Consider the following 26,287-nt stretch of genomic DNA (forward strand, 5'->3'; position numbering starts at 1 on the left):
ATGACAGGCCTGAACCACCATGCCCAGCTTCACATCCATTTCTATTCTGTTCTGTTCTTCCTTGGTCAGTGATGGCTTGGGACATTACGATTGTTCCTAAATTCTAGGGTTGTGCCCTTAGATGGCAGGAGCATTAGTCTGAGAATCAGAAACATTGGGCTCTAAGTCTTACAAGGCTGGGCCAGGCCCTGTGCCAAAGGGCACAGCACACCAGGAAGCGCCATGGTTCTGGGGGAACACCTGTCATGGTTGACGCCCAGTGCCAGGCTAAGCAAGAATTCAAGGGTGCAGGGAGGGTGGGGGAAATGTTTTCGTGACTAGTCTAGAGCCTCTCTTTTCCTTGTTGTTCCTGTTATTGTAGCACTCTGTGCTCCTAAAAACAGTAGGGTGCTCTGGGGTTTGAGAACTCCCAGATCACTCCACTGAAGCCATCGTCAGATGAGACAGATATTAGAAATATTTCTTCACTCCAACCTGGGTGCGGTGGCTCCCACCTCTAATCCCAGCACTTTGGGAGGCCGAGGCGGGCAGATCATGAGGTCAGGAGATCAAGACCATCCTGGCTAACACAGTGAAACCCGTCTCTACTGAAAATACAAAAATTATCTGGGTGTGGTGGCGGGTGCCTGTAGTCCACAGCTACTTGGGAGGCTGAGGCAGGAAAACGGCGTGAACCCGGCAGGCAGAGCTTGCAGTGAACCGAGATCGCGCCACTGCACTCCAGCGTGGGTGACAGAGCGAGACTGCGTCTCTAAAAATTAAAAAAAAGGAAAAGAAAAAAAGAAATACTTCTTCACTCCATCAAAGTGTTAGGTTTCACTGCAGAATGAGTCCATTCTGGGAGCCTGGGGGTTGGGAACCCGTGTTGGGACGAGGAGTGTCTCACCACCATGCTGGTCACACGACCAGTCCACCACAGCCCACAGGAAACCGGGTCCCACAGGTATGAACTGCTAAACTGGGCCTGGTTTCTGTTATCCCCAGTATCCTTATTTGCTGTCGCTATGATAGTGTTCAAACAGATGACCTCTCTGCTCTCTGAGCTGGAGACTTCTCCCTCCTTGGGTCCATGGGGTCCTTCCAAAGGTTGGCTCTGAGAGCATTCGGCATTCCTTATCATCGAGGAGCTGTCAAACCGTGATTATTAGCAACACGAAGAGAAGTTCAAGGCAACCAGGGTTGTGGGTGAGTGAGGTCGAGGCCCCTTTCGTACTAGTTTACACACATGTATTCATACTGGTTATTGCAAAAAACCTCAAAGTTCTGCAGAGACCTCAGGGCTCAAAAGTGAATTGCAGCGCACTTCCTTTTCACCAGCCGTGTGGCGTCTGTCCATCCTGCAATCAGTGGCATGCACAGTTTTCTGCAGATGTCACTTTTGGTCACTTCTCACAAGGTTATTTTGTGCCAGGCCCTGTGGGGTTGTCGATGACTGAATGGGGCCTGCTCTCAAGGCGAGCACACTGTTGAGAGAGGCCTGCATCCCTGTGAGATGAAACAGAATGCACCAACAGCTCTAAGTACCCCAGAAGTGAGAGAGAAGCCAGGAAGCAGGGGAGGTTGGGAGGAAGAAAAGGAGACTGCCCTGTGGGCGCAGACAGTGTTAGGCACTCTGTGTGGACAATGTGACATTTAAATTGAGCTTTGAAAGAAGGCAGGATTTCAAAAGGCAGGGGTAGAGGAACAGTGTGAACCAGCAAGGAGCAGGGACATGTGGGGCTGGCTTGGAAGTCAGTGAAACAATGAGGTGGCTGAAATCTAGGCTGCCTCCTGGCCATCCACAGCCTCCCAGATCTGTATCCTGTGGGCCTTTGAATATCTTGAAAACAATCTATCAGTTGCTACATTGTGTAACTGGACACGATTTAGAAAAAGAAAAACTGAGTGGACGTTGATTTGTATTTCCATCTGACTTCTGTAGAATTACGGGGTTTTGGAAGCAGAAGACTGCAGCAGTCTTCTAGTCCCTGGAAACGTGCAGACGCTTGCATGCCAGTCGTTCCCAAACTTGAGCGTGTATTAACATCACCAGGAGGGCATCTTTGAACAATTCGGATGGCTGGCCCAGCTGCAGAGTCTCTGATTCAGGGTCTCAGGGCAGGGGTGGGGGTGGTCCAAGAAGCTGTATTCCTAACAAGTTCCCTGGTGCTACTGCTGCTGTAATGCTCCTTGCAAACCGTTCAGGGTAATACCTCTTGCATCCTCTGCTTGAATCGCTCTACTGTTCTGCAGCTCACCACCACCCAAAGTATCCACGCAATATCCCTTGTGGAATACTTCCAGTAAAATTCTTCCTTGTGCTGCTGTCAGTCTTGCTTGCCTGTAACTTTCCATGAAGTCTGCTGAGGGCCCCACATGGGAAATGTCTACGGATGGCAGGCAAGTCTCAGGCACATGCGGCAGACGCCTGGATTTACATCCTGACTCCACCACTTACTATATGACCTTGGATAAGTCATTCACCTTTTCTGTATGTTCTTCAACTGTGGGATGGGGATAACAATGTCACAGAACTGCTGTTTAGAGTAAATGAGAAAAGTGTGTAAAGCAATTGACATGGTGCTTGGCATATACTAAGTACTCAGGTGTGGGCTAGTATCATTACCTAGTGTTCTTTCTTTTTTTTTTTTTGAGACAGTCTCCCTCTGTTGCTCAGGCTGGAATGCAGTGGCACAATCTTGGCTCACTGCAACCTCCATCTCCTGGGTTCAAGTGATTCTTGGGCCTCAGCCTCCCAAGCAGCTGGGATTGCAGCCACCCGCCACCACATCTGACTAATTTTTTTGTATTTTTTCAGTAGAGAAGAGGTTTCACCATATTAGTCAGGCTGTTCTCAAACTCCTGACTTGAGGCGATCCACCTGCCTCAGCCTCCCGAAGTGCTGGGATTACAGGTGTGAGCCACTGCGCCCGGCCAGCATTACCTAGTTTTCCTTTCTACTTGGGAGTCTGTCAAATCTCCGAAGAAAGTTAATCATTCTAATGTTTCTCCTTTCTGGGCTAAATATCCCCAGCTCCTGCAATTATTTCTTATAATTATTTCAATGCTTTCATGGTTCCAATATTTTGTTTGTCCTTTCTACTCTTCTCTGAACAGAGTCCAGTTTGTCAGTCTCCCTTGTCAGGTGCATGGCTCAGACTTGCCACCTGCCTCGGCTTAGTCCAAGTCTCGTGTGTTCACTGCAACCAAAGGTAACTCTAGCTTTGTAGCTATTTCCACATTTCACTGGACTGTATTAGACTTCCAGGCCATGAAGGTGCCAGAGGCTACACCTGCATGTAGAGAGTAGAGCTCATTCTCCTGTCACATTGCCCCTTGTTGCTTAGCATGTGTGAGTTTGGTGAGTGTGGGTGAGGGAGAGTAACTCTGACTTTGGCCCAGTTCAGGGCCTACTGCCCCAGTAGCTGTGAGGAAGCACATTCGAGGCTCCAGGGGCTGGTGCAAGGCCCAGTCTCTCCCCCAGAGAAGGGTGAACTGACACCTAGCACAGCCAACAGTTTTCTGGAAGGAAACCAAACCTCAGAGCCAGAGGCACATACAGCAAAGTTATGTAGGCATTTCAGCCCCTGCCCCAGCCACTGTCATTGCTGGCCTTTTGCCCAGAGTCCTTGGTAATAGAATAATGATAGAATATGGAGAGGGAGTCAGGGCTGTTTTTTTTGTTTGTTTCGCTTTTTTTTTTTTTTTTTTTTTTTGAGATGGAGTCTCCCTCTGTCGCCCAGGCTGGAGGGCAGTGGCACAATCTCAGCTCACTGCAAGCTCTGCCTCCCGGGTTCAAGTCATTCTCCTGCCTCTGCCTCCTGAGTAGCTGGGACTACAGGCACGCGCCTCCATGCCCAGCTAATTTTTGTATTTTTGGTAGAGACAGGATTTTGCCACGTTAGCCAGGCTGGTCTTGAACTCCTGACCTCAGGTGATCCACCTGCCTTGGCCTCCCAAAGTGCTGGGATTACAGGCATGACCCACTGCGCCTGGCCTCAGGGCTGTTTTATTGTGGGGACAGAGGTGGCAGTTTCAGGGGTTTGGGTATCAAGATGACACGGCAGGCCCTGGAGACAATGTCTCTCTCAGCCTCCATTCTAATTTCCGGTGTGTAGTGAGTGGCTCACCAGGTGCTCTTAAGTTCTGTCTTTCAAAACAGAAGGCACACAAAAATGTGCCCAAATTACTTTGGTGTCCTGAAGAGCCTGTCTTGTCCCTCTCCGGTCAGAGAAGACACCAAGTTCCTTTACGGCCAGGCCTCCTCCTGAGGGAGACCAGGCCTGTGGGGTTGCCGGCTCAAACACTGCCACCGGCTCCGCACACCCATTTCCACAGGGACAGCCCGAGTGTCTCCAGGACACACCAGCCTCACGGCAGAAACGGCTGCAGTCACGGCTCTGTCTGTACCGTGGGGTGGCTCCCCCTCACCCACCCCCACGAAGCTGCACTCTGCTGTGTGAATGCCTAGGGGAATGTGACTCTCCCCATTGCAGGCCCCACGGCCTGCTGGATGCCACGGTGACAGGATGTGGCCTGCAACTGCAGGTCCCCCGTCCTCTTTGGCTCATCATCTCCGAGAGCTGCCTGCAAGCCACATAATGTGAGTCCCAGTGCAGGGCTCCTCGGAAAGGCACCTGTGAAGCTGTCTTTGGCTGAAGAAGTTGGGGAAACTGGTCTCCCACACTTGGCAATGGCCGTTCTTTCTCAACCTTCCCCCAGGCACCAAGAGTCCCAGGCCTTGATGCCTCACTCTTCCATCAAGGATTTAACATTTACCCTCCCTGGTATTTTCAGTTGACCCAGAGGAAATTAATAGGTAGTACTTAGCAAAGGGTGCTTAGCAAAAAAATACTCGGCTGAGTGGAATTGCAGGCACGTCTACAGTTGTCTGGAGGCACAGAGGCTGCACTCTACCCTAAGGCAAACCGGATGGGGCCATCCTCATGCTGACTTGGGCTTCGGAGGAGGAAATGTACTTTCTTCAGTGGATAATAAAGACAAGCATTGGTTAGGTATGGTGGCTCATGCCTGCAATTCCAGTACTCTGGGAGGTTGAGATGGGTGGATCACTTGAGGTCAGGAGTTCAAATTCAGCCTGGCTAACATAGTGAAACCCTGTCTCTACTGAAAATACAAAAATTAGCTAGACGTGGTAGAGCACACTTGGAATCCCGGTTGGGAGGCTGAGGCAGGAGGATCACTTGAACCCAGGAGGCAGAGGTTGCAGTGAGCTGAGATTGTGCCACTGCACTCCAGCCTGGGTGACAGCGAGACTACATTTCCAAAAAACAAGACAAGCATTGCTTTTTCCTTGGCAAGAATTCTTTTTTTTTTTTGAAACAGAGTTTCGCTCTTTCACTCTGTTGCCCAGGCTGGAGTACAGTGGCGCAACCTCGGCTCGCTGCAACCTCCACCTCCTGGGTTCAAGTGATTCTCCTGCCTCAGCCTCCCGAGTAGCTGGGACTACAGGTGCCCACCACCACGCCCAGCTCATTTTTTGTATTTTTAGTAGAGACGGGGTTTCACCATGTTGGCCAGGCTGGTCTTGAACTTCTGATCTCAAGTGATCCAACTGCCTCGGTCTCCCAAAGTGCAGGGATTACAGGTGTGAGCCACCGCGCCCGGCATCCTGTCAAGAATTCTAAGCAACAGAGAAAACAGGATGGGCACAATTAGTTTGCTCTCCAAGCTAGAATGTCAGGGGGCACTGGAACCATTCTGGGAGAAGCAATACTTTGAGGTGCAATGTCTTTTTTTTTCTGAGACAGAGTCTTGGTCTCTTGCCCAGGCTGGAGTGCAATGGCACGATCTCAGCTTATTGCAACCTCCACCTCCCAGGTTCAAGCAATTCTTCTGCCTCAGCCTCCCAAGTAGCTAGGATTACAGGCACCTGCCACCACGACTGGATTTTTTTTTTTTTTTTGTATTTTTAGCAGAGACAGGGTTTTGCCATTTTGGCCAGGTTGGTCTCAATCTCCTGACCTCAGGTGATCTACCTCCCAAAATGTGGGGATTACAGGCGTGAGCCACTGCGCCTGGCAAGGATGTCTTTTTTTTTTTTTGAGACGGAGTCTCGCTTTGTTGCCCAGGATGGAATGCAGTGGTGCGATCTCGGCTCACTGCAACCTCTGCCTCCTGGGTTCAAACGATTCTTCTGCCTCAGCCTCCCTAGTAGTTGGGATTACAGGCATGCGCTGCCACGCCCGGCTAATTTTATATTTTTAGTAGAGACAGGGTTTTTCCATGTTGGCCAGGCTGATCTCGAACTCCCGACCTCAGGTGATTCACCCGCCTCAGCCTCCCAAAGTGCTGGGATTACAGGTGTGAGCCACCGTGCCCGGCCGAGGGATGTCTTTTAAATCAAGCTACAGACTTGGGCCACTAGGCTGTTCATGGTTCCTGCTTCTTTTTCACTGACCCTTTACCTCTGGATGGGATGGTCCCCAGAGGGATGAGGTCGGGCTGAGGCTGTGGCTTTGAGATCCCTGACACTTTTCTTGCTCTTCTCCTGTTCCCCATTCTGGACCGTTGGGGGCCCTTGAGGGTCTGGCTTTTTAAGGCAGAATCCAAACTGCCCAAGGACCACTGATTGTTTCTGTATCTCTTACAAAGGGGCAACCAAATATCCTTTTAACCAATACTCCAAGAGTGCCAAGACCAGACCTTGCTACATGCAGGAACCCAGAACATGGCATGTTCTTGTTCTGTGCCTTTTTCTTGTGGTGGAAAAGGGTGGTGTATTCTGACCCCTCATCTGGGAAAAGGAGGAGCAAGTGAATTACTACTCGGATATCCTTGGCAGCCAGCTTGCAAGTGTTAATAATTCACAGCTCTCCAAGGATCCTCAGGCCTCCCCTGTCCTGACACCTGGTTACTGAAAAGAACTAGAAAGCTCCAGTCAGCAGTCATGTGGGGCCAGTGTGTGCTGCAGCCAAGTGGCATTGCCGTGTCTCCAGCTTGTCACCCACACTGCTGTAAAACATTTATCTCAGTCTTGCATCTGGACCCTGGCCTAATAAATTCCTCCAAAGGTATGCAGAGTACACAGGCTGCCACTTAAGGTGGGATGAGGCCAGAGTAACAGAGAGAGTGGAAAGGGAGCCTGTCATAAATACTGACTCTAGACAGGGAGAGAAAACCACTGGAGCTTAAAATTCCAGGCTCAGAGTAAGTTAATGAGCTACTAAAAAGACAGGGTAGTAGGACATGCGTCCTGGGACAATCAGACCTGAAGTTGGAGAAAAATGTGAGGATACCCATTAAACCAGGCAGACTGGTATAGTAGAAAGGGCATTGGCCATGAAAGCAAGAGCAGTGTTTTTAGCCATGTTTCTGCCTGAGGTGACTTTGGCTAAGTCACTTCACCTCTCTGAGTCTTTGTTTTATAATAAAGAAAAATTGAGATGATACAATTCAATAACAACAAAAACAACTTGATTTTTAAAATGGGCAAATTGAATAGACATTTATCTAAAGAAGATACAAATGGCCAGTAAGCACATGAAAAGATGCTCAACATCATGAATCATTAAGGAAATGCAAATCAAAACCACAATGAGATGTCACCTCAAACCCATTAAAATGGCCATCATTTAAAAAACAAACAAACCAACCAACAAAAAACAGAAAATAACAAGTGTTCGTGGGAATATGGCGAAATTGGAACCTTTCTATGTTGCTGGTGGGAAGGTAAAATGGTGCAGACACCATGGAAAACAGTATGGCAGTTCCTGAAGAAATTAAACGTATGATCCAGCAATTCCATTTCTGGGCAAATACCCAAAAGATTTGAAAACAGGGACTTGAACAAATATTTGCACATCCATTTTCACAGCAGTGTGATTGACTACAGCCTAAAGGTGGTAGCAATTCATTCCGTGATGGATGAATAAATAAAATGTGGTGTATGTACACAGTGGAATATTATTCACCCTTCAAAAGGAAGGCAATTCTGACATGTGCTACAACATGAATGAACTTTGAAGACATTTGCTAAGTGAAATAAGCCAGTCACAAAAGAACAAATAGTATACTATTCCACACATAGAAGGTGCTTAGAGTAGTCAAATTTGTAGAAACAAAGTAGAAAGGTGGTTGCCAGGGGCTGGGGAGGAGGGAATAGAAAATCATGTTCAATGGCTACACAGTTTCACTGTGGGAAGATAAAAAAGTTCTGGAGATGGATGGTGGTGATGGTTGCCCAACAGTGTGAAAGTACTTAATGCCACTGAATTGTATACTCAAAATGATTACAATGGTAATTTTTTTTGTTATGAATATTTTACCACAATTTAATTTTTTTTTTTTTTGAGACAGGGTCTCGCTCTGTAGTCCAGGCTGGCATCCAGTGGCATGATCGTGGCTCACTACAGCCTTGACCTCGCAGGCTCAATCAATCCTCCTGCCTCAGTCTCCTGAGTAGCTGGGACTATAGGTGTGCACCACCACACCCAGCTAATTTTTGTATTTTCTGTAGAGATGGGGTTTCACCATGTTGCCCAGGCTGGTCTCAAACTCCTGGACTCAAGCATTCCTCCACCTCAACCTCCCAAAGTGCTGAGATTATAGGCATGAGCCACTGTGCCCAGCCAATTTTTAAAAATTGAAGTGGAGAGATCAAAGCTTCCTGACCAGATTGCCCAGGTGTGCCACATGTAGGTTATTGGCATGCCACGATACTGATCCCTTCCACTTTTGAATAGATCATGCAGAGCTGAGCACAGCTGAAATCCTCAGGCAGGTCACTGCTAGCCTTGAAGAGCTTCTTCTTACTCCAGTATGCTATACACATATTGTAATGTTTAAAATTTCAATATAATTTAATTATTATTTATACAGAATTAGTGCATGAAACAAAAATGCATAGCTCAATAATTAATCTTAAACACCTGTGTAACCTTCACTTAGCTCAAGAATTAGAATCTTGCCAGTATACCAGAAGTTGCGGTCATGTGTTACCACCTAACCGGGAATCCCCCAAAGTTCTGCCCTATATTTGGACATTATGTAAATGCAATCCTAGTATGAAAACAAATGAACTATGGCTACTCACAGCAACATGAGTGAACCTCACAAACATCACATTGAATGAAATAAACCAGATACAAAAGGAATACACCAGGCCTGTAATCCCAGCACTTTGGGAGGCCAAGGCGGGTGGATCACTTGAGGTCAGGAGTTCGAGACCAGCCTGGCCAACATGGTGAAACCCTGTCTGTACTAAAAATACAAAAATATTAGTCAGGCATGGTGGTGGGCTCTCGTAATCCCAGCTACTCGGGAGGCGGAGGCAGGAGAATCACTTGAACTCAGGAAGCGGATGTTGCAGTGAGCCGAGATTGCACCACTGCATTTCAGCCTGGGCAACAGAGTGAGACTCCATCTCAAAAAACACAAAAAACAAAACAAAAAAAAACCCACTATTTTTTAAAAACCATACAATAACAGCTATTTATATGTGATGAAGGTAAGTGAGGCCCAGAGAGCTAAAACTGAATTACTTTGGATCAAACACCTGGGAAACGGTGGCGTCAGAATTGAACTCAGGTGTTCTTTCTTTCTTTCTTTTTTTTTTTTTTTTTGAGACAGGGTCTCCCTCTGTCATTGAGGCTAGAGTGCAGTGGCATGATCACCGCTCACTGTACCTCTGCCTCTCAATCAAGTGATCCTCCCACTTCAGCCTCCAGAGTAGCTGGGACTACAGGCATGTACCACAATGCCTGGCTTTTTTTTTTTAACTTTTGTAGAGATGGGGTTTCACCATGTGGCCCGGGCTGGTCTTGAACTCTTGAGCTCAGGCAATCTGCCCGCTTCGACCTCACAAAGTGCTGGGATTACAGTGAACTCAGGTGTTCTGATCCTAAAATCCAGATTTTCCCATTCTGCCTTCTGCTTTGAAAGATATAGAGGAGGCCAAGAGGGCTTATCCCCGAGGTGGAGGAAGATAAGCTGGTATGAGGAAGCCGCTCAGTGTTTGTCATTTTAAACCGTCTATCCACTGGCTCAGGTCATGTCTTTGTTGGGGGCCAAGCCAAGGCCCAGCAAAGACAAATGGCCTTTGCAGTGTGGGTGGAAGAGGGGTGAGGTCACGCAGTCCTCGGCCTGTGGTTTGCTTTGCCTGAGTGCCGGGAGCAATCTCTTGCCCTGATTTGCAGTGTGGGCTGAGGATCCAGGTCAGTGAGAAGGCCAGTGCTAGAACTGTCTGTGGGTGCTGCTGATAGGAATCAGCTGCTGATCGCGGCTAGGGCTGGGGGCTGAGCACACCGGCACCAGCCTACTTCTTGGGCAGCAAGGCAGCAGGATAGAGGGGTTTGTAAAAATGCCTTCCACCTACCCTGCTGGGCTTGCCTGAGAGACTCTGAGTGTGGGAAGCGAAGACAATTATCGCTAGGCTGGAGAACAGAAAGAGCACCGTCAGGTGAGAAAGAGAAAAAAAGAGAGGGGAGAGAGTGGATAAGAAGAAGGAAACCTGGGACATAAGAGCAAGGGCTTTGCTTGCTAAACTCCTAGGGAGCACACAAGTGAGAATCCAGGGTGGAGGGAAGCAGGATGGGTGCCCTGAACGCTTGGCCCCATTTCCTGGGGCTTACTGGCCTCCTGGGTGGGAGTGTTACAGGCTACTGCTCCTTGAGGAGGCCTCAGTGATTGAGGATGCTCCTGTATGAGTCTCGGCCCTGACCCCGGGATGGGGGACTGGAGGACCCTAACAGGATTGGGGGTTGGTTGGGTGTGACCAAGGCATCTGCCAAAGGGAGAGTACCAAGGAAAGCGGAGGCACCTCCTCTCTGGCTGTCCTTCGCCCCCTCTCTCCTCCTCATTCTCTGGGAGTGTCTGGCGAGCAGCAGCCTCCCCGCAGGGCCAGGCAGGTGGGCCAGAGCATTTGGTTTGCTGAGGTTTGTCAGGTTTTCTAGCTCAGGGCCCAGCCAGCTGGCAGGAAGCAGGACAGAGGTCACTTGAATTCAGACCACATGTCCCTGTTAAATACATTAGCTTTTAAATCAACCTTTGTTCAAAGTCCAGCGAGTTGCAAGCCTAGTGCTCACCTGCAGAGACAGAATTCCTGAGCGAACGAACAGAGCGGCTCCTCTTCCATCTCCAGGTAAGAACTGCTCGTGTCCTTGAGGGCGCTGGCCACTGAGGCCTGAATTACCTTCTTTCTTTTCCTTTTCTTTCTCTTTTTCCAAGCCAGTAGCTGGCTGTCTAGGGCGGAGAAGAATCCCATGGGGAGGGAGCCAGGCCCCTTTGGCGGTGGTTGCGGGTGAGGGATGATCCACACTTTGAGATTCTTTCTGCTGGAGAGGCGCCTCACCCTTGCAGGCTGGGGTCTGCTTCACAAAGAAATTGGCAAGCCGATCTCAGAAAAAGCTTTCCCTGGGTCGTGCGGGGGTTTGATGTGCAGCCAAAGGGAATGAGACAACAGACTTCACAGGTAACCAGGCGGATACGCCCAGGACCTTCCTACTGGTACAGGGGCCTTGGGTAGCAGAGAAGACTCTTCTGGAAGCAGCCCTTAAAGGATGCAGCCTAACTTAGCTTGCCCACTTGATAATAAAAGCAGGCGTCTTTCCTCTCTGTATCACACTGCAGCACTAAGACATGAGAAAAACCAGTGAATTTCCAGGCTGGCTGAATGTTAAAGCCTACATTCCCCAGGCTCTCACCTTTGGCATTTCTAAGTCTCCAGGTCTTGTGTGAATCGAAAGATCTTTATTTGAAAACTCTCCCAGATCATTCTGATCAGTGCAGGTAGGTTTGGGAACCACTAGTAGTTTATTTCTTAAGCAGAAGAGTCATGAGACTTAAATATGACACTCACCTAAGGGTTCACTCGCTATGAAGACTCCCGGTCTGGGTTGGATCCAGCTATGAAGATTTGGGGGTTGGCTCTGAGAAACACATTCTTCTTTATTTACTAAAATCTCTGCAATGTGGCACCAGGGCAGCTTTCAGTCTTGTACCCAGAGGGCAAGAGGGGATAGCGGGGACTGCCTCAGGCCATGATTGTCCAGTCATCTGAAGTCTGCAGCAAATTACTCAGGGTCTTTGAATTTCTGTGTTACGATAGTAATTTGTGCTTATCTTTGACTTTTGTATGTTCTTTGCACCATAGGGTGTGAAGTTGCTGGTAATGATGTCTTATATTCACAGACCACTGACTAGGCAGCTACTTCTCACCCAGGTGAAAGAACACAGGACTAGAATACAAATCATCAGAGTTTTCATTCAGTTGCTAGTGACAGGCCATTAGACAAACTACTCAGCCAACTGGAGGCTCGATTTCATTATCGATCAAGTGAAGGCCTGTCATTTTTTCCCCAAGAGTGTACTGAAAATAAAATTATAAGTACAAATGTGTGGTCAGGTAATGGCGGCTCATGCCTGTAATCCCAGCACTTTGGGAGGCCCAAGCGGGAGGATCACTTGAGGCCAGGAGTTCCAGACCAGCCTCGGCAATGAAGTGAGACCCCATCTCTACAAAAAATAATAATTAATCCTGCATGGTGGCACGTGTCTGTGGCGTCAGCTACTTGGGAGGCTGAAATGGAAGGGTTGCTTGAGCCCAGGAGGTCGAGGCTACAGTGAGCCATGATTGCACCACTGCACTCCAACCTGGGTGACAGAGTGAGACCCTGTCTCAAAAACAAAAAAAAACATGAATGTGTTAAAAACACAACTTAAGATGCCTAGATTTCAAATGTGTATATTGAAAGTCTCTATAGAATAGTAAGAAGAAACAAATTTTAGTCAGTTGGGAAACCTTGTCCTAGTCTTTTAATCTCATTGAGCCTCTGTTTGCTCACTGACAAATAAGAAGTTGAGACCAGATCATCATTAATGTCTTTTTCAGTTGGCCAAGTATAAGGTAGATCCTGGAGCCTTGAAGGGTAGCTCCTTGTCATTTGGGTATGAATTCAAATGTCACCTCCCAGGAAGGACTTTCTAAAACAGCCTCCCATCTCCACGCCACCAGTATCTCTATCATTCATAGCATGTACCATCAGAAATCATCTCATTTTGGCCAGGTGCGGTGGCTCATGTCTGTAATCCCAGCACTTTGGGAGGCCGAGGCAGGTGGATCATCTGAGGTCAGGAGTTCGAGACCAGCCTGGCCAACATGGTGAAACCCCATCTCTACTAAAAATACAAAAATTAGCCGGGCATGGTGCTGCACGTCTGTAGTCCCAACTACTTGGGAGGCTGAGGCAGGAGAATTGCTTAAACCTGGGAGGTGGAGGTTGCAGTGAGCCAAGATTGTGCCATTGCACCCCAGCCTGGGTGACAGAGTGAGACTCCATCTCGAGAAAAAAAAAAAATCATCTCTTTTACTTGTCACCTTTGCCAATGTTAAGCTTCAAGACTGCAGGGATCTTATCATTTGTGTTACTTGCTGTATTACCAGCCCCTTGAGCACTACCTGGCACAAACACATTTGCATAAATGGAATTGGTGTGGCAGGGAAGGAGCTGGAAAAATAGATGCAGATGGTGATGACTTTGATAAGGTGTTCCTCAGGAAAGGAGGTTGAAGGACTCCAATACTCTCTCAGGGCGTCTGAAGTCCAGGGTCTAATCATGTGGGAATGGGTTTTTCTGGTCACATCTTAGTGAAATGATTCTTGCATTCGTTGCATAGGGATGCGATGAGAGTGGCAAGCTGGAGCTAGACATGTTTTCCTCAAGATCTCAGCAACTTCTTTCTTTGGTCCTTCATGAGGGACTGCCCAGATTTCCTTAATCTCTTTGCCTGGTGGGTATCACGGCTAAGTGATTAAGAAAATGAGCACTGGGATTGGAAACCTGCACTCCAGATCAGACTGACTTTTACTCTCTAAGCTTCTATTTCCTCATCAGTCAAATGGGCATATTAGAATCTAGTTCCAGAAGTTACAAGGGTTAAATGAATGCACATAGTGCCTAGCACATCTTAAGTGCTATTGAGATAATCTTCAGACAGCTTTGCTATTACATGACACCCGGAAATGAAGGAATCCAGGGAATGGCAGGAGTTTTGATAAGTAGAAAAGATAGCCCTAGCCCACTTAGCGGCAACTAGAGGAGGTCTGCTGTTGGTCTGAGGTGGTCACTGGTTTCTGAGTTGCCAAGCCTTGTTGGAGGCACAGATAGTTGGCATTCATAAAGCTACATAGAACTACGGGGTCCCACTGGGGACATGAAACTAAATGATCCAGAAAAGCCCGTGGCTTTCCACCAGTTGTATTGAATACAAACTTGATGGTGTGAAAATACAGGAAGGGGCTGTGGTGCCTGCTCTTAAGAAAGCTTATCTTGGCTGGGCACGATGGCTCACGCCTGTAATCCCAGCACTTTGGGAGGCTGAGGAGGGTGGATCACTTGAGGTCAGGAGTTTGAGACCAGCCTGGCCAACATGGCAAAACCCTGTCTTTAATAAAAATACAAAAAGTAGCCGGGCGTGGTGGCGGGCATCTGCAATCCCAGCTTCTCAGGAGGCTGAGGCAGGAGAATTGCTTGAATCCAGGAGGCGCAGGTTGCAGTGAGCCGAGATCGCACCACTGCACTCTAGCCTGGGCCACAAGAGCGAGATTCCATTCCCCAGCCGCACACACACACACACACACACACACACACACACACACACACACATATAAAGCTTATCTTGCTGCGGACACACGACATGGACCCTGAAGCTCCTCTATAGTCTACTGGATTGAGTCCGGGGTGCTTCACAGTCTAACCTACTTCTTGTTTTCAACATGTAACTGTGCTCTGACCTTCCTGAACCATTTGCCATTCTGGGAATGCATCTCGTGCTGTTCCTTCTGCCTGGAATGGCTTCCTCTTCCCAGTCTGACTACACGTATTTCCAGAATACATTCTACACCTCAGGCTTGGGAGGCAGGGTAGATGGTGAAAGGAGTCCAGACTCAACTGGGTTTGAATCCAGACTCTGCTTATCCAAATAGCCAGGGAAAACCAAGTTAACTTTTCAGAGTCTCTTTTCTTTTTCCTTGTAAAATGGCCCATCAGGATTGAATCAGAACCCACAAAAAGTACCTAGGCTAATCCTAGTAGGAGCTCAATAAATACATAAAACAATAAGAAAGGCTTTGTATTTAAATATTCCAGCACCCACACCGTTGTTCAGCAGTTATGCTTCATAGCTCTCCCCACTGGACTCCGGGCTCTTTCAGGGCAGGATGGTAGCTATTCTGGGTTGAACCCTGATACCTGCCTCGCAGCAGGTATTACATAGAACTTGTTAAGTATATGAGCAATAACTGAAATTCAGAAGATGAAATGAGACCTTCAGACTGTGGTGGTCATGGAAGGGTTCGTATATAATCTAAAATTTGAACTGAGCCTTGAAAATGGTAGGTCTTAAATTTGTTCACTTGGAAAAAATGTTTACTTAGCACTTACTGTGAATAAGTAGTCAGAAGTGGGGAAGGGATTCCAGGCAGAGCATGGGGCATGAGCAAAGGGCAGGCTCGTGTGGGTGACCGTGCATAGACCATTTGGGGCTTGCTGAGGAGCTGGGGGCCTGAGGTAGGGCTGGATTATGCTGAGCCTCAGTGCCTGAGCAAGAAGCTTGAATTTCTTTTTCTTGAGTGATTTTTTTTTTTTTTTTTAAGAATATAGTATCATAAAACCAGGGTCAGAAAGTTTGTCTTGAGGCGGGACTCTTGTAGTAGTTTAGATATACCAAAAAAAGTGAGGGGGGTAGAAATGCAAGTTCAAAAAGTCTTGTAACACAAAATGTCGATTTGGGGAAAACCTTGTCTCAGCTGACCCTCAGGATGGTTGAGCTATTTTCAGGTACTAGTTCTATCAGCAGCGTGAGGATGTCCTCTCTCTGTGGGTGCCTCTGTTTCCACACAATATTGGCTCCATCCCTCTCCCAACTCATAGAACTCTTAGATAAGCAATCCAACTGCGAAATCCTTGAACTCCAGCCCAGGGTCTTGCCATATGGGACAAAGTATTGTTTATGGTGGCTGGGGGTAGGGAAGTCCCTTGGTATCAGCAGGCCAAATGAACTTTGAGATAAGTAGATTCCATTCTTGATCATAAATAAGAAATAAAAACTACTCAGTGGGTCTGTGATCACTCTTCTCCAGATAATTCTCAGTGGAATAGATTTCATTGATTTCTCACAGTTGAAATTTCTCTCTGGCTAAGACCAGTAACTATCACAATGGGAAAGTACACTAAGCAAATACATATCTTAGAGCCCTGCTTCTCCTTCTATTTTTGATATTAATTATTTGAAGTAAATACACTTGAGTATTTGAATTTCCATCTGCCTTGCTTTTCAAAGGAGAAATCCAGGCAGCCTTAAATATGATCTGCATAAAAATATATGATCTGTTCTAGGTAAAATACATTTGAAGAAGGGTGAAATTGAGTTGTCTTTATCTCTTCCTTGCTAGAGACATCAGTCAGTACCAGCTCAGATACAGCAGGATATTTTCCTTATGCTGTTGGAAGGAACGGCATGTGCCAAGGCTCTGTGGCAGACTCTGAAGGAGGCCAGCCATGGCTGGTGTGAGGCATGAAGTCTTGGAGTCAGGGCTGATGGCTGTAAGGAATTCTCAGCCTGTCTATAGTTGCTGACTTAACATCGCACAGTCTCCACCAACTGTATTTTCCTAACAAAAGTCTAGTGGGTTTGTTTTCTTCTTTTTTGTTACACAGATGCACACAAGTGCTGCAAGAACAGCATTCCTCAAAGTGCACACTGTGGTCAAGCGTCCTGAGAATGCTGCTTTTTTCTTGCTGAAGTTCAGAATGTTTTATAGGCAAGCGTGGAGTTCAGTGGAAAGCAAATAATGTCTAGGTTGAATGTTGCCAGAGAGACCCTGCCGTTTCTTTTCCTTATCCCTCAATGAAACAGAAATAACTTACTCTATGGTTTCACACTAGATTATACAATCAGATACCCTTCCACAGTCAAAGTAACTAGGGTTAAACATTCCTCACCAGCAGTCCTGCTAAGTGGTTTTTTTTTTTTTTGAGACGGAGTCTTGCTCTGTTGCCCAGTCTGGAGTGCAGTGGCACGATCTTGGCTCACTGCAACTTTCACCTCCTGGGTTCAAGCAATTCTCCTGTCTCAGCCTCCTGAGTAGCTGGGACCACAGGCGCATGCCACCATGTCCAGCTAATTTTTGTACTTTTAGTATAGACGGGGTTTCACCATATTGGCCAGGCTGGTCTCGAACTCCTGACCTCAGGTGATCCACCTGCCTCGGCCTCCCAAAGTGCTGGAATTACAGGCGTGAGCCACCGTGCCTGGCCCCTGCTAAGGTTTTAGGGTTTAGTGTTTTCATGGATTGCGTGTTGGTTACATAAGTGCCTTGTGGGGAGAGGCTCTGTTTTCTTCATGGTGTGATACTGACTGCATAATTGATTCCTGATTACTATTAGATAAGGTGATGGTGGGTTCGGGTGTAGATGATTATATTTATGGAATAATCCTGCCACTTCTAAGTCCCAGACCTTGGAATATGAGCAGAGATGACAGTACCTGGGCTCTTTCTTTCCTGATGGTAGTTCATTGCATCTGGCCATCGCTGGTGACAGCCCCCTTCATTCCAGCTCTGTGCTCCTTGTAAATCTAGAAATCCTCACATCCTACACTTATGGGTTTGTTTGAGATGGAGTCTTGCTCTGTTGCCCAGGCTGGAGTGAGTGGTGCAATCTCGGCTCACTATAACCTCCATCTCCCGGGTTCAAGCGATTCCTGTGCCTCAGCCTCCTGAGTAGCTGCGATTACAGGCATGCACTACCATGCCCAGCTAATTTACTTATTTATTTTATTTTATTTTTTTAAATTGAGATAGAGTTTCACTTGTTGCCCAGGCTGGAGTGTAATGTTGCGATCTTGGCTCACTGCAACCTCTGCCTCCAGGTTCAAGTGATTCTCCTGTCTCAGACTCCTGAGTAGCTGAGATTACAGATGCCCACTACCATGCCTGGCTAAATTTTGTATTTTTAATAGAGACGGTGTTTTGCCAAGTTGGCCAGGCTGGTCTCAAACTCCTGACTTCAGATGATCTGCCTGCCTTGGCCTCCCAAAGTGCTGGGATTACAGGCATGAGCCACTGCCCCTGGCCTTTAGTTTTTATTTTTTGAGGCATAGTCTCATTCTGTCACCCAGGCTGGAGTGCAGTGGTGCAATCTCAGCTCACCATAACCTCCGCCTCCCGGGTTCAAGCAATTCTCCTGCCTCAGCCTCCAGAGTAGCTGGGATTATAGGTGCCTGTCATCACACCTGGCTTTTCTTTTTTTTTTTTTTTTGTATTTTTAGTAGAGACGAGGTTTCACCACATTGGCCAGGCTGGTCTCGAACTCCTGACCTTAAGTAATTCACCCGTCTCGGACTCCCAAAGTGCTGGGATTATGGGCGTGAGCCACTGCACCCAGCCTACTCTTATGTTTTAAAAACATGTTAAGCCCCAATTTAGGGTAAAAGTTACCACTTTCCTTTTCTATTCTTGATGTATATTACTGTGAGAAAAAATAAACTTGCTGCTACAAGTTTATTATATATATATTTTTTTTAACCTAAGTTTTTTCTTAGACATTTTAATTCAATTCATTGACTCTTTGTAGTGAACTAATGCTGTGGCCATTAGTTCACTGCCTTAGTTCACCGCCAGCTCGGGGGCTCCATTCTTTTTTGGTTTACATAGAATTTCTTTTAAGTTTGAAAGAGCTGTCAGTTTTTTTTTAATGGGGACATTTTATGTAAATCTAGATTTCCAGAGTCTCTTGGCATGCTGGCCTCCTCTTCTGCATGCAGTTGTCTTCTCATGAAGAGCGACAGCTGTTCCTCCGTCCCCTCCTGGCCACCTTCACTGATTTACCTGTTTGACCCTAGAGACTGTTTTTCTGTGGTACTTTTGCTCCATATTCTCCAAGTTCCTGATTTTTGTCAACTATTTCATAGGAGAGATTGATGCTGAGGTAAGTGACCTTGTTTTCTTCTTTATCCCATTTTTTTCTACTTCTCTCCTGCCCCCAGAGAAGATCATCAAGGATCATCAAGGCTAATCCCAGTTTCCATGTTCTCCATATCATCTCTTGATATAGAAACATGCCGATCATTTCCTTAATGTTAAAAATAAAAACATCCAGGCCGGGCGCAGTGGCTCATGCCTGTAATCCCAGCACTTTGGGAGGCTGAGGCGGGTGGATCATGAGGTCAGGAATTTGAGACCAGCCTGACCAACATGGTGAAACCCCGTCTCTACTAAAAAAAAAAAAAAAAAAAAGCTGGGCATGTTGGCACGCACCTGTAATCCCAACTACTCAGGAGGCTGAGCAGGAGAATCGCTTGAATCTGGGAGGCAGAGGTTGCAGTGAACTGAGATCGTACCACTGTACTCCAGCCTTGGTGACAGAGCGAGACTCTGTCTCAAAAAAAAAAAAATAAATAAATAAATAAATAAAGCATCCATCAATCCTGCTTTTCCCTCCAGCTGCTACTCCAACTCTCTCATTTATCTCTTCCCAAATGTATCAATATTTGTTGCCTCTGTTACTTGGTATCCACTTGCTTCTTAGTGTCTTATCAGGCCCAGACTTCCATTTTCTGAATGTCAGTGGCATTTTCTGTTTTCATTCTCTCTACCTCTTAGCATTATTTGGCATTGTTAACTATCCCATCTTAAAATTCTTCTTTTAGTTTTGATGACACTGAAATTTTGGCATTTTGATTTCTGATTATTCCTTTTTGCTCGCTCTCTCTCTCTTTCTGTCTTTTTAGTTTTTTTGGGATAGGGTCTCACTCTGTTGCCCAGATTGGAGTGCAGTGGTGTGATCTCAGCTTACTGCAACCACTGCCTCCCGGGTTCAAGTGATTCTCCTGCCTCAGCCTCCCAAGTAGCTGGGCTTACAGGTGTGTGCCTCCATACCCAGCTAATTCTTGTATTTTTAGTAGAGACAGGGCTTCACCAGTTGGCCAGGCTGGTCTTGAACTCCTGACCTCAAATGATCCACCCACCTCGGCCTCCCAAAGTACTGGGATTACAGGTGTGAGCCACCGCGTCGGCCTTTTTGTTTCATCTTCCTATCACTTAGATATAGGTATTGCACAAGGCTTTATCCTTGGCCCCCCTCCTTTTGTATTCTCATTGATGGGCTTCATGTAGTGCTGCTGTGCAGATGGTCCCAAACCCGGACTCTAGTCCAGCAGCTCCTGAGCTCTAGGTGATGTTCTGTCAAGTCCTCTAATTGAAACCTACCTCAAACTGACGTTGCCATCTCATTCCTCATGCCTACACCATCTTTTAATGGCATCACATTTCTGCCAGTCACCAAAGCATGAATTCAGTTTCCTTTGACACATTCCCTTTCCAACACACAGCCTGGGTAGGCAGTATTCCTCAGAAGGTGCTAGAGCTGCTGTAATAGAAGACCACCGAAGGTGTGGCTTAAGTAACATTTATTTTCTCACGGTTCTAGAGGCTGGAAGTCCAAGGTGTCAACAGGTTTGTGTCCTTGGAAGCCCCTCTCTTGTCTTCTCCCTGTGTCCTCACATGGCTTTATTTTCTGTGCAAGTGCATCTCTGATGTCTTTTCCTCTTTTCGTAAGGGCGTCAGTTCTGTTGAATTAGGGTCCCACCCTCATGACCTCATTTAACCTTAGTTACTTCTTTACAGTTCCTGTCTCCAAGTACAGTCACACTGGGGATTAGGGCTTCAATGTATGAATTGGAAGTTGGGGGAAAAAATCAGTCTGTAATAGAAGAGGGGAGTTCAAGGTTTGAAGTAGGAAAGCTATCCAGGCTGCTTAGTAGAAAATACTGAGCCAGGGTCATCAGTTCAGGGAGAGTATACAGCTGGCCCTTGTGGAGAAGCAGGCAGAATAAGTGAGTGGCTACAGAACTACAGCGTCCTTGCAACACCTGGACTAGGAGGAGCCCAAAGCACAGTTGTGTTCAAATTGAGCTGTGGCCTCTGAAGACTTAACTGTGCATTTGCCACTCTGTGACAGGGGAGCTTTCATGACAGCAAAACCAGAATAAAAAAACTACATGCCAGGGGAGTAAGCCGTCATTAGGAAGAGTGGCAGGAGCCTGTGGGCCCTGACACTGACTGGGTGCTGCACACCTGTTGTTCCTCCTGGACACTTGTCATGGTGAGTGTAAAGAAGTGTTTGGGACATCTGTGTTGTCACAGCTGTTCTGTCTGAGATCATCTCTGCATGGAGAAATCTGAGGGAACAAGGCTGTAGAGTTACTACAATGTCACTTAGTCCTGTCTGGAGCTCCTCCACCTCCGTCACCTTCATTCTATTCTGACGGCTGCCATGTGCGTCAGGCCCTTTATCACGTGTGAGTAGGATTTTGAGAACAGCCCCTTACCTGGCCTCTGCAGTGTGTCTTTGCTTGAATCCAGCCTACCTGCCGTTCTTGGAACCCAACTCTGATCCTGTTACTCCTCTGCTTAAAAGCCTTGAGTGGTGCCCCTTTCTGCCAAGCTAAGGCCAGATCCCTTGGGCTGATATTAATGGCCTTTATAGTCTAATTTGTCACTCATGATTTCCCTTCTATTGGCTGTCCTTCAACCACATTGGGTTTTAGCTCTTCCTTGACTACACCCAAGCTTTTCCTCTTTCTCTCTCTTTCTCTCTCTCTCTCTCCCTCTCCCTCCCTCTCCCTCTCCCTCTCCCTCCCTCCATCCCTCCTACTCCCCTCCCTCCCTTCCTCCCTCCCTCCTCTTTTCCCTCCTCTTTGTCTCTTTTGACAGTGTCTCACTCTGTCACCCGGGTTGGAGTGCAGTGGCACTGTCTCGGCTCATTGCAACCTCCGCTTCCTGGGTTGAAGTGATTTTCCTGCCTCAGCCTCCTCAGTAGCCGGGATTACAGCTGCCCACCACCACACCTGGCTAATTTTTGTACTTTTTTTGGTAGAGGCAGGGTTTTGCCATGTTGGCCAGGCTGATCTTGAACTCCTGACCTCAAGTGATCTGCCCACGTCTGCCTCCTCCTCCCAAAGTGTTGGGATTACGGGTGTGAGCCACCACACCTGGCAAACTTTCCCACTTTCATAACATGGTGTCCACACTGTTCTGTGTCTAAAACGGTGTCGTCCTTCTGCACTTGTTGAAATGTCATCCATCTGTTGTTAAGGTTTAAATCGAGTCCTGCCTAATTTTTGAAGGTGTCCTTAATTTGTTTCATATTGTAGGTCTTACCTCATTTATACTCTGCTCACAATGATATTTTTCTTTCTTTCTTTCTTTTTTTTTTTTGAGATGGAGTCTTGCTCTGTCACCAGGCTGGAGTACAGTGACGCAATCTTGGCTCATTGCAACCTCCGACTCTCTGGTTCAAGCGATTCCCTTGCTCCAACCTCTCAAATAGCTGCGACTACAGGCATGTGCCACCACACCCGGCTAATTTTTGTATTTTTAGTAGAGATGGGGTTTCACCACGTTGGCCAGGATGGTCTAGATCTCTTGATCTCATGATCTGCCCTCCTTGGCCTCTCAAAGTGCTGGGATTACAGGTGTGAGCCACCACACCTGGCCAGTTATTTTTGTTCTAAAACTTTTTCTTAACTCTATTCAACTATAAAGTCTCTTGAGAATAGGGGTGGTGTATAACTTTATCCTGTCAACCACTTGACAGTGTTTTGCATATAAGTGAGGGGCAGATGCCTGTGGCATGAACAAATGAAATCAGGTTTGGGTAGTATATCTTCTTGATGCTGAAGTGGAAAATAGAAGGAACTATGTTCATGATCCCAAACAGATTTCACCTGCCCCAGCATGCTAACTGAAGAAGCTAATTGTTTGGGAAAGGGAAGAGATTGGTAGGGAGCAAAGAACTGTGGAGTAAATCTGGCAACCATCACTTTTTCTCCAGGGTTCACAGGATGACGGGTAGGGCCTCAGTCCTGGGTAGATTCTGCCCATAGGGTTGGAGGGGGATGAGGAACGGCCTCAGCTTTTAAGGTGTTTAGGTTTGGGAGGTTGGGAGCAATCCCCTAGACTTAATTCATAGCATAAAGAGCCCATGCGAACTGTGAAAGGTTGTTCTATCTGCTTGGTTCTATGCTCACCCAACTCAGAGCTAGAACTTGGGGAGGGAGGCACAAGGAACAGATTGCAGGTTGCGACACGCTCCTATCCTGCTGGCTGGGGCACTGATTGTGGGCACACAGGATCCCGAGGACTGCACGGTGTGACCAAGAGCTTCTCCTAATCAGGCTGCCACCTTGGCGTCGCAGGTTGGATAAAGGTGAGCCCAGGGTGGCTGTGATTAGTTCACTCAATCTCGACATTCCTCTGTGACCCATGAGGGAGGGAGTTATCCTGAGGCTGAGGGGAGACAGGAGGAGTCAGAGACAACCTTGGGTGATTTTTAAGCTCTAGTTCCTTTGCTCTGGCTTACGTCTTTTGTTCTGCATTAGACCTGAGGTGGGGCCTAAGCATCGATTTTTCTAAATCTCTACAGGTGATTCTGAGGGGCAGCTAGGATTGAGAATCAAACTTGTAAGGTGATTGTGAGCATTAAATGAGATAATGTGCCGTAGAGAGTTTTCAAATGACATGATTTATTATTGCTAGCATCACCTGACACGGTCTACAGAGTTACACAATTTAAGCTAAATTTTTCTGCTCACTCAGATTAGACAGCTGAAGCCTTTGGGCATGGGTGGACAACTAGGACTGAGGAAATGAAGGAAGATCTTGTTATTCTGCTGACTTCACTCCTCAAGGAGTTGCCATTTATTTTCCTTCTTCAGAAGAAGAATTTACTTACCCCATGGCCCATGTTTTGTCTGGTCTCTAGCAGCTCCAGAATTGCTTTTCTTTTCTTTTTCTTTTTTCTTGAGACGGAGTCTCACTCTATCACCAGGCTGGAGTGCAGTGGCACGATCTCAGCTCACTGCAAGCTCCGCCTCCCAGGTTCAAGCGATTCTCCTGCCTCATGCGCCACCACACCCAGCTAATTTTTTTTTTTTTTTCAATTTTAATAGAGACAGGGTTTCACCATGTTGACCAGGATGGTTTTGATCTCCTGACCTCATGATCTGCTTGCCTTGGCTCCCAAAGTGCTAGAATTACAGGCGTGAGCCACTGTGCCCAGCCCAGAATTCCTTTTCTTTCTTCCTTCCTTTTTTTTTTTTTTTTTTTTTTTGAGATGGAGTCTCACTCTGTCACCCAGGCTGGAGTGCACTGGCACGATTTCGGCTCACTGCAACCTCTGGCTCCCAGGTTCAAGCGATTCCCCTGCCCCAGCCTCCCGAGTAGTTGGGATTACAGGTGTGCACCACCATGCCCAGCTAATTTTTGTATTTTTAGTAGAGATGGGGTTTCACCATGTTTGCCAGGCTGGTCTCTAACTCCGGACCTCAGGTGATCCACCCACCTTGGCCTCCTTAAGTGCTGGGATTGCAGGTGTGAGCCACCACGCCCGGCTCAGAATTCCTTTTCAAAATAACACCTGGAAGCTTATAGGAGTTACATGAAGAGTGCTCAGGAACAGCTCCCAGGTCAGATTTCCAGCTTTCTGTGCAGAGGAGTTGGTGAGGGTGGTGCTAAGGATCTCATATATCAATTCTGTTGATGGCTGTCTGGGGACTGAGAGCCCTTGGCCTGCCTTGGGCTTGGAAGAAGTCACCTAGGTCCCACCAGCTATTTCTTTCCTATGGAAAATAGACCAGTGGCTTTAGTTCTTTCTAGTCTGCCACATCCGGAGGTCATACCACCCTCCTTTTCATGGTCATTACCAAGCCTTCCTAACTTCTTCTTTTTTTTTTTTTTTTTTTGAGACGGAGTCTCGCTCTGTCACCCAGGCTGGAGTGCTGTGGCCGGATCTCAGCTCACTGCAAGCTCCGCCTCCCGGGTTCACGCCATTCTCCTGCCTCAGCCTCCTGAGTAGCTGGGACTATAGGCGCCCGCCACCTCACCCGGCTAGTTTTTTTGTATTTTTTTTTAGTAGAGACAGGGTTTCACCGTGTTAGCCAGGATGGTCTTGATCTCCTGACCTCGTGATCCGCCCGTCTCGGCCTCCCAAAGTGCTGGGATTACAGGCTTGAGCCACCGCGCCCGGCCCCTAACTTCTAAAAGCTATCTAATGTTTCTTCTTGACTGTGGCCACATTATTCTCTTCCCTGGCAGCAATAATCTAATCATTTGGGAAAAAAGCAAAGTTAATGGTATAATTAGCTTTTTCATCAATAAAATTGGTGGAAAAAAAATCTCACTGGCTCTCACCCCCGAGTGGTTCCTGTCTGCCAGCCAGCACTTCGTTCTCGTTCCCACAGACAAACAACTTTGTTGTCAACTATTGATTTTCCCCCCAGAGCTCAGGAATGGTTCTAGCTTTCTTTCATCTCCAGTTTAATTTTTTTTTTTTTTTTTTTGAGACAGGGTCTCATTCTCTTGCCCAGGCTGGAGTGGAGTGTGGTGGTGTGATCTCGGCTCACAGCAACCTCTGCCTCCAGGTTCAAGCCATCCTCCCACCTAAGCCTCCCGAGTAGCTGGGACTAAAGGTGTGTACCACCATGTATTTTGGCTGTTTGACCTGGGGAACAAAGCCTGCTGGATTTAATGGACTCCAGCTTCAGATGATTGCTGCTAATGATAGTCGAGAAATCCATAGGCCTTCACTTCTTCTGTGTCTATCCACCAGAGGGGTCTGATCTCCAGATTTTCTCAGGAGGCAGAAGATGAGGTGGGGTTGAAGAAGTAGGAAAGAGTATCCTTAAATACAAAGATCCTTCCTAATTCGGCCCTGTGTTCCAGAGGCCCAGGCATCCTTATCATGGAGCAATGACAGAGTCTTGCGAAAGAGACATACCCCAGCTCTGAATTAGGGGCCAGAGTAACACCAGGATATGGCCTAGACAGAACCAGGCCTGGAGGTGGACCAGAGCCCACCTCCAGGAGTCTCTTGGCTCCTAGATGAATCCTCTTTTTGCAAGATGGCAAAGGAAACAAATAGTTTTAGGGTCCCATGTAAGACCAGGCTTTTGAGGTTTGGGTCTGCTTTCCCCATTGGTGCAGCTGGGGGTGTAAATATTTAATCAGTCTGGCCTGGGTACATGCAGATCGATGGACACACAGCGTCAATCCATTAATGGCTGTGTGGTGGGGAGCACATAGTGGCAGGAGGCAGTCGGGGGCTTGCAGCAGTAGCTGTTTCCCCACCAGTATGGTAGCATTTCCCTATTGGTATAAAGTGGCTTTGATTTTCTGGCTTCAAACAGCCAAAAAAGAAACTGACCCTGAATGCTTGAGGCTTCAGAGCCATAGGTGCAGATCTGAGCGATCACCATCTGACTGTTTGAAAACTCCAAACAAAAATGTCAA

The 26,287-nt window shown here is 47.2% G+C and overlaps 2 protein-coding genes across 9 annotated transcripts in view; both read left to right on the forward strand.

The window, feature by feature from the left end:
• The window catches only part of LOC708768 (NBPF member 20), an 853,661-nt gene that overhangs the window by 586,192 nt on the left and 241,182 nt on the right, over positions 1–26,287 (forward strand).
• PDZK1 (PDZ domain containing 1) overlaps positions 10,077–26,287 on the forward strand; it is a 36,161-nt gene continuing 19,950 nt past the window's right edge. The window contains exons 1-4 of one of the 8 annotated variants that reach the window (XM_077949739.1): positions 10,136–10,399; positions 10,997–11,080; positions 18,718–18,926; positions 25,346–25,467. The gene's annotated coding sequence lies outside the window, so the exon portion shown is untranslated. Of the gene's footprint in view, positions 10,400–10,901; positions 11,081–18,717; positions 18,927–23,037; positions 23,208–25,345; positions 25,468–26,287 lie in introns of those variants that run through there. The other 7 variants (XM_077949743.1, XM_077949748.1, XM_015150300.3 and 4 more) reach the window with 7 other exon arrangements.

The sequence above is a fragment of the Macaca mulatta genome, chromosome 1 (assembly GCF_049350105.2).
Source record: "Macaca mulatta isolate MMU2019108-1 chromosome 1, T2T-MMU8v2.0, whole genome shotgun sequence".
NCBI classification, from domain to species: domain Eukaryota; kingdom Metazoa; phylum Chordata; class Mammalia; order Primates; family Cercopithecidae; genus Macaca; species Macaca mulatta.